At 46.5% G+C, this 6,815-nt stretch overlaps 1 non-coding gene across 1 annotated transcript; it reads right to left on the bottom strand.

Annotated features, from left to right (window-relative positions):
* Window positions 1–5,022: 5,022 nt before the first annotated feature.
* trnat-cgu (transfer RNA threonine (anticodon CGU)) lies at window positions 5,023–5,094 on the bottom strand. The gene has a single exon. It is a non-coding gene; the product is annotated as a tRNA-Thr (tRNA).
* Between the last annotated feature and the right edge of the window lie 1,721 nt (window positions 5,095–6,815).

Here is a 6,815-nt window from a genome sequence, read left to right on the forward strand (position 1 = left end):
CTGGATTTTCTCCAACAGGGCGGAAATCAGAAATTGGCGGCCCATCTCACTGTTTAATGTAGATTACAGGATTCTGTCCAAAGTCATCGCCAGTCGAGTCAAGTCTGGTCTGCAGTTGGTGATTCACCCTGATCAGACCTGTACTGTACTCAGCAGGAAGATCTCTGATAGTCTCACACTACTCAGGGATATGGACATCTGCCTCATCAGCTTGGACCAGGAGAAGGTTTTTGACGGGATATTGCACACATTCATGATGGACGTGCTCTCCAAAATGGGGTTTGGGGAGGGAATCTGCAATTGGTTCAAACTGCTTTACACAAACATCAGTAGTGCAGTCTCAATCAATAGGTGGGAATCATAAAGTTTCCTGATCCAATATGGAGTCAGACAGGGCTGTCCTCTCTCCCCTGTCTTGTATGATTGCTGTATCAAACCTTTTGCTGAGTCCATTAGGAAGGATGCAGGCAGAAGAGAGGTGACAATCCCAGTCAGTGGACGCACTCAGGTAAAAGCCTCCCTGTACATGGACAATGTTGCTGTCTTCTGCTCGGATCTACCATCCCCTCGCAGACAGATGAGCATCTGCGACCAGCTCGAACCAAAGTCAACTATGGCAAGAGTGAGGCCATGTTCTTTGGGAACCGGGCCGACCGATCCTTTGTCCCCTTCACCATCAGGTCAGACTACCTGAAGGTGCTGGGGATACGGTTCGGAAGGGCCGGGGCCTGCTCCAAAACCTGGAAGGAGCGAGTGGCCAGGGTACACAATAAACTGAGTGTGTGCGAGCAGCGATTTCTCTCCATTGTGGGTAAGAAAATGGTCATCAGGTGCGAGGCACTCTCGTTGTTGCTGTACGTGGCGCAGGTCTGGCCCGTTCCCCACTCCTGCACTGTGGCAGTCACCCGAGCCATTTTCCGCTTTTTCTGGAGATCTAAAATGGACCAGGGCGGGAGGGACACGATGTTCAAACCTCTGGACAAGGGCAGGAAAAATGTACCCAATGTCGCCCTCATCCTGATGACCACCTCCGTGTGCAGCTGCATCAAGCTGTGTGTAGAGCCCCAGTACACAAACACCAAGTGTCACTATGTGCTGAGGTTTTATCTGTCCCCGGTCTTGCGAAGGATGGGTCTGGTCACATTGCCGCGGATCGCTTCATCCAGTTGGACCGTGCCGTACCTGCTATCCTTCGTGGGAATGTTTCTGCGGGAAAACAGCTTTGACCACCAATCCATCAGGCAGTGGTCTGCACGGAATGTCCTCAAGGCCCTACGGGAAAAGGAGATGGCGGATCCGGTCGGATGGTTCCCCGAGCAGACTGCCAAAGTCATTTGGCAAAATGCCTCATCACCAGAACTTTCAAACAAGCACCAAGACGTAGCTTGGCTGGTGGTGAGAAGAGCCCTTCCTGTCAGATCCTTCCTGCATGCCCGAAGTCTCGCCCCCTCCACACACGGCCCTCGAGGTGGCTGTGGTGGGGAAGAGACAGTTGCCCACCTCCTTCTGGAATGTGTCTTTGCAAAGTAGGTGTGGAAAGAGATGCAGTGGTTTTTGTTGAGGTTCATCCCAAGCAGCTCTGTAACACAGGAGTCTGTGCTCTATGGGCTGTTCCCAGGGATGCACACCGAGATAAACATTAACTGCTGCTGGAGGACCATCAATTTGGTGATATACACTCTTTGGTCTGCCCGAAACCTGCTGGTCTTGCAGCGCAAAGAGTTGTCCACGACCGAGTTTTGCAGACTGGCACATTCCAAGATCCAGGACAACGTGCTGAGGGACACACTAAAGCTTGGGGTAGCCACTGCAAAGGCTCAATGGGGAAAGACCACTGTGTAAGGTCCCCCCGCCATAGTGAACTGAGCAGCTGGACCCATGGGAAACCCCTCGTGCTGTATACACCAGATATGGGTTTGCTGTAAAATGTCCATGTCAGGTAAAACGGAGTGGAAGGGTTGTGAGGCAACTCACTCCTGTATTGAAGAAAACTGATTTCCTTTGCACTTTTTGGAATGTCAACTTGGTGCTGTTTTGAACTGTTGTATAATGCATTTTTTACAGATTTATATGAATAAAGCATATTTTTAGGAATAAAAACCTGGGGATTCATATGCATAGTTCTTTGAAGGTGGCAGGACACATTGAGAAAGTAGTTAGCAAAGCATATCGGATCTTGGCCTTCATAAATAGAGGTATTGAGGACAAAAGTAGGGAAGTTATGCTGAACCTGTATAAATTTCTAGTCGGGCCACAACCAGAGAATTGCATCCAGTTCTAGTCAACACACGTTTGGAGGGATGTGAGTGTCCTTGAGAGGGTGGAGGAGATTTATCAGAATGGTTCCAGACATGAGGGATTTTAGCTGTAAGGTTAGGTTGGAGAAGCTGGGGTTGTTCTCCCTGCAGCAAAGGAGATTGAGGGGAGATTTGATAGACATGTACAAGACTATAATAAATATGACAGGTTTAGATAACTTACAGGGCTATGGGGATAGAGCGGGGGAATGGGACTGAATGGATTGATTTACATGGGCTTGATGGGCAAAATGACTTCCTGTACTGTAGTGACTCCATGACTCAATGACTCTCTCTCCTTCTCTCTCTCTCTCTCTGTCTATCGCTTTACCTCTCTCTGCCTCTCTCTCTCTATCTGTCTTTAGCTGGTCCTCTAACTTTCTATCGCACTCTCTCTCTCTTTTTTTTTCACTCTCTCTCTCTCTCCATTACACACATATTTGTCAATCACATGTCAAAGAAGGAAGCGTAATGAAGGAATGGCTGCGCCCTTGAAAATGTTTCCAGCAGAATAGTTAAATGTTTAAAGTTTCTGTAGGGAGTTTGACCTGAGATGGTGAGACACAAGGATGTGAGGTTATTAAAGTCTTCACCAAATGTAATAGGGAATAATTTTCTTCACTGGTGAACCCAAAGGAACAAATATGGCACAAGAATGAGAAAAGTCAGAGGATTGAGAAACATCCAATGGTTCTTCACATATACAAGTCAGCAGACCCACAGAAAAACAGTAGGTTGAGAGTTCAGATCCAGTGATCGACTGAACAAATATCGAGCCAGTGCTTTTTTCTTTATAAACTTGACATCTGTCCACTTGGCTATTGCACCTCGTCTCGATGTATCTGATAATACTGATACTATTTGTATTCCACAGTTGCTTTGAAATCACAGGCAATATAAATGGATTGGGAATGTCAATGGTCAGGAACCATTAATGGATTGGGAAAGTCAATGGACTGGAAAATATCAGTGGATTGGGAAATTCTATAGACTGAGTTATATCAATGGATTGGGACAGTTCAGTACATTGTGAAACATCAATGGATTAGGAAACAGGAATTAAAGGGACAGATGGAGTTCAACCTGGAAAAGTGTGAACTGATTCATTTTGGAAGGTCGAATTTGAATGCAGAATACAGGCTAAAAAACAGGATTCTTGGTAGTGTGGAGGAACAGAGGGATCTTGGGGTCCATGTCCATAGATCGCTCAAAGTTGCCACCCAAGTTGATAGGGTTGTTAAGAAGGCATATGGTGTGTTAGCTTTCATTAACAGGGGGATTGAGTTTAAGAGCCGCGAGGTTATGCTGCAGCTCTATAAAGCCCTGGTTAGACCACACTTGGAATATTGTGTTCAGTTCTGGTCGCCTCATTATAGGAAGGATGTGGAAGCTTTAGAGAGGGTGCAGAGGAGATTTACCAGGATGCTGCCTGGACTGGAGGGTATGTTTTACGAAGAAAGGTTGAGGGTGCTAGGGCTTTTCTCATTGGAACGAAGAAGGATGAGAGGTGACTTGATAGAGGGGTACAAGATGATGAGAGGCATAGATAGAGTGGATAGCCAGAGACTTTTTCCCAGGGCAGAAAGGGCTATCACCAGGGGGCATAATTTTAAAGTGATGGAGGAAGGTTTCGGGGAGATGTCAGAGGTAGGTTCTTTACACAGAGAGTGATGGGTGCGTGGAATGCACTGCCAGCGGTGGTAGTAGAAGCAGATACATTAGGGACATTTAAGCGACTCTTGGATAGGTACATGGATGATAGTAGAATGAAGGGTATGTAGGTAGTTTGATCTTAGAGTAGGTTAAAGGTTCGGCACAACATCGTGGGCCGACGGGCCTGTACTGTGCTGTACTGTTCTATGTTCCAGATGAAAGGATTGCATTAATCAATGGATTAGAATGTGGAGAGGCAGGAGAAAATGATGCCATTTTAAGTAGGGGGCCGGGAGTTAGTAGAAACAGACCAGGGCTATTTTACTCTCTATCTCACTCCTTTCTTCTATCTGGCTCATTATCACATCCTCTCTCTCTCAGAGCGGTGGGAATCACTGGAACCCACACTTGTTGCTCAGGTTGTTTGGTTCCGGGAAAATACAAGATCCACATCAGATTGACAGGAAGGATAAATGTGATTCAGAGCCAATCATATTCCTTTTGGTGATGTGTGCTCAGCCTTGTTATATCAGCAAAGGCAGCAGGAAATGCAAATCCTGAAGAGTTTTGATAGAGTGAAGAAGGAGAAAGTGTTGCCAGTGACAGAAGCATCAGTAACCAGAGGAAACACATTGAAAGTAATTGACAGAAGAATTCGAGTTGTGATGAGGAGATTGTTTTTTCAGCAGTGTGTTGTTCTGGTCTGGAATGCAATCCTGAAAGGTCAGTGGAAGCAGATTCAATGTAAACTCTGAATGGAATTGGATATATACCTGACATGGAAAATCTAACAGGGCAATGGGGGAAAGGACAGGAGTGCGGGATGTGGGATTAATAGAATAGCTCTGTTAAATATCAAGCAAATGCACAGTAATAAGGTTCAGTGCTTGGACCTCAGTTATTTTCACTCTATCAATGGCAGAGAAGGCTCACGGGACCATGTGGCTACTCCTCATGTTCTTCCCCGTATCCAGGATAAAGTATAACATGACACTGATTTCCAGATGGCCGAAACAAATGCAACAGACATCTTTTGTGGAAACATCACATTTAAAGTGAGAAACTAATCATAAGGCACGGACAGGGATTGAACCTGTAATCTTCAGTTTACGAGACTGACGCCTTACCACTTGGCCACCATGCCTTTTCCGAATGGATACCTGAGGCTCCAGAGGAGGATTTGTGATTCTTTTTCAATTTGGTTGAAACAGCATCGAGAAACATGCACAGAAATAAAGGGATTGTGGAATGGGGAACAGATCAGCCTCATTTCCATCATCAGCATCATGAAATCTTCATTCAGACGTTCCATTCCCATCCTCAGCTTTTCTCACATCTGTACAATAATATAAGAGTGGACATTGGGTTGTTACTGGGCAGATTATATAAATAGACTATGTGCATCATCACAGGAAGTGATGTAATATAATCTGTACGGCACCTCATGGAGAGTTGTAGATGAAACCTTCAATGCAAGATGTGTAGAGTAAACTCAGGTTATTTTAAACGTCAGATTCTTATAAATTCTGTACTAAGCCTTGACAGATATCAGAATATTATATGGGGGCCACAGTAAACCATAGCGAAGATGGAGAAATCTTTGCCTGTACCTTTGAAAAGGTCACTGGACTGAACCAAGCCGAGGAGTGGCCGAGATGGTTCCAGAGGTTTGCAAGGTATCGTACTGCATCGGGTCTCGTGCAGAAGCCAGACATGGAACAGGTCAGTACGCGATTGTCTGCAATGAAGGGAGTGTGCAGGCAACATCCTCATGAAGAACAGAAGGCTACATGTGAAGAAGTTATTAAGGCACTCAAGACCTATTTTAATTGAGGAAAAAAATGTCATCGTGGAGCCAAAGTTAAAACGCTGCATTTGCTGACAACGCAACCACCAGGTGACGCTGTACTAGCACATGCGCAAATGCAGCCTCTTCCACTGAAACGTCACTGTCTGTGACATTCAGGCAGCTGCCAGGATTAAAGATGGAGCTACTCAATTTATCACAGAAAACAACTTCGACCCAAAAATCCCCTCAAAGGTTGCGATCGCCGCCTCCGTCCCACCCCCAACAGTCCCCCGCTCCTTCTTGTGCATTCGCCAGTTATATAGTACCAAGTCATCTTAATTCACCTAAAGTGAATTACTTTCGGAGCAGTGACTGTCATTTCATAAGCAAATATGGCACATATCTACACAATGGACATGTTTTGGTTGATACTCGGAGAACGTTGCGCTGTTTGAAGTCTCATCAGAAGGACAGCACCTCTGACAGTGCTGCAATTCAGTGAGGTTTCATAGAGCAGAGAGTTATACAGCACAGAAACAGGCCCTTCGGCCATCATGTCCGTGCCGGCCATCAAGTACCTATCTATTCTAATTCCATTTTCCAGCACGTGGCCCGCAGCCTTGTATTCTGTGGCGTTTTGAGTGCTCATCTAGATACTTCTTAAATGTTGTGAGGGTTCCTGCCTCTACCACCCCTTCAGGCAGTGTGTTCCAGATTCCAACCACCCTCGAGGTGAAACATTTTTTCCTCAAATCCCCTCTAAACAGTGCCATCCCATTCTCCGGACGATCATTCCCCGCTTCCCCCCATCCCACTCTCTGACTGCTCACTCCCCGCTTCCCCCACCACCAGCCCCATCCTGCTCTCTAGCCGCTCACACTCCAGGCCATGGGCTCTGCCGCTTCCCTCCTCTCGGCCACTCGCTCCAACATTGCCCCAACACCCCTCGAGGCTCGCCTTGCTTTATCGGGTGGTGCGGTGAAGAATGATCGAATGTTGGAGCGAGAGGCCGAGAGCAGGGAAGCAGCATGGCTTAGAGCTAGTGTCTGGAGGGACATGGGGGGGAAGCGGGGCGT

The sequence above is a fragment of the Heterodontus francisci genome, chromosome 35 (genome assembly GCF_036365525.1).
Source record: "Heterodontus francisci isolate sHetFra1 chromosome 35, sHetFra1.hap1, whole genome shotgun sequence".
Lineage (NCBI taxonomy): Eukaryota > Metazoa > Chordata > Chondrichthyes > Heterodontiformes > Heterodontidae > Heterodontus > Heterodontus francisci.